General features: G+C 42.5%; 1 long non-coding RNA gene across 1 annotated transcript; it reads left to right on the plus strand.

Annotated features, from left to right (window-relative positions):
- Window positions 1-365: 365 nt before the first annotated feature.
- Window positions 366-965, plus strand: LOC125319668. The gene is made up of 3 exons (XR_007200850.1): window positions 366-479; window positions 696-701; window positions 935-965. It is a non-coding gene; the product is annotated as an uncharacterized LOC125319668 (long non-coding RNA).
- The last annotated feature ends 579 nt before the right edge of the window (window positions 966-1544 follow it).

Here is a 1544-nt window from a genome sequence, read left to right on the forward strand (position 1 = left end):
GTGAAGAAAACACCATAAAGACACCAAAATCAGTGAAGAAGGAAGAACTGAAACCCTGAGACAGGAGAAAGAGGAAGAAGCTTCAAACCTAGAAGCTGAAATTCTGTTGTAAAGCTATGGTGATATGACTATATGACTATATGACTATATGACTATGATACATCAGAGTACCCGTTGTAATTTCATGAAAGCATGGGGGTGGAGCGTTCAAATTGCAGCTGTGAGCAAAAGTACCTGTGCTGAAATGAGCAAATGTTGAAGTAGCTGTGATTTGATGAGAAGATTGAACAGAGAGAGATGAAAGTGATGAAGACCCTTGTTCCCAGGGAAGAAGAAGACCTCTCTGTTCCTAGGGATGAAGATGCTCCCAGAGATGGGTGAAGAGAACCTTTTTTTCTGAACAGCTCAACCTTAAAATGGTACCCCAGTAGCTCAAGATTGAACCCTCAAAAACAGTTGTGGGGGAAGCTGTAAGACAAGTGATGCCATGAAGATTTTTTGCCTTTTCTTTTATACCCCTGTTATACCCTTTTTACAGCTTCTGTATTCTTAGTGCTTTTTGCCTACATTCTTAGACTTGTTTGTCAAACTGAGAGACTAAACATTTTAGAAGCTTCGTAGCCAGGGATCAGTGTGCCCCAGACCCCAAGGTCCTCTCCAGAACACATTCTGTAAACCAAGATAGAACCATCCAGGGGAAGGTTCCTTGGGGAGGGGGGCTCACTTGAGCCTCTCATTGGGGAATTTTTGATAGATAAGCTAATGAGTAAAACCTATAATGTTATACCTGATCTTTGGGGGTGTGCATTGCTGTGGGCTTTGAGGTGCATTTGACCTGGATCCTTAAAATAAATACCAAGGTAAAATTCCTTTTCCCCTTCTAACCGTGCCTCGGTCTTGATTTTAAGACCAGGAAAAGGCATCACGAGAGAAGGGACTTTCACATGTGAGCAGAGAACCAGCCCGGGCAGCTGTCTTACTGTGACATTGAAGCCATGAGAGAACTGTTTCTTGTGGAGATGTCTCCATAGCATGAGCAAGAGAGACTCCTTTCCCTAAGTGAACTGAAAAAGAGATTATTATAGAGGTGGTAAACTGACTGAAAATCTCAAGGATTGTCTTTTGACGTGGGGAAGGGAGAAAGGTGGGGGGAGGAGAAGTGTTCTGAAGGTTTAATCTGACTTTTTTTCTTTCTTTTTGGTCTGTTATTAAACCTTTTTATATTCTTTTAAGTTTTGTGCCTGCTTTGCTTTCTCTGAATTCTTATCTCACAGAAGGAAAATAAGTAAGTAAGGATATTTTGAACCAAACCACTACAGTTAATTGCTGTTTCCGCTCGGTTTACAAACTGAACCTGCTACACTTGGGGAGCCTGTTCCAGTGCTTAACCACCCTCTGGGTGAAGAACCTTCTTCTGATAGCAAATCTAAACCTGCAGTGACACAACTTCATACCATTGCCTCAGGTCCTCAGATTCCCCTCTAGACCCCTCTAGGCTCCATTGGGGGAGCTTTCTATCTTTCTTATATTGTGGCACCCAGACC

The sequence above is a fragment of the Corvus hawaiiensis genome, chromosome Z (assembly GCF_020740725.1).
Source record: "Corvus hawaiiensis isolate bCorHaw1 chromosome Z, bCorHaw1.pri.cur, whole genome shotgun sequence".
NCBI lineage: Eukaryota > Metazoa > Chordata > Aves > Passeriformes > Corvidae > Corvus > Corvus hawaiiensis.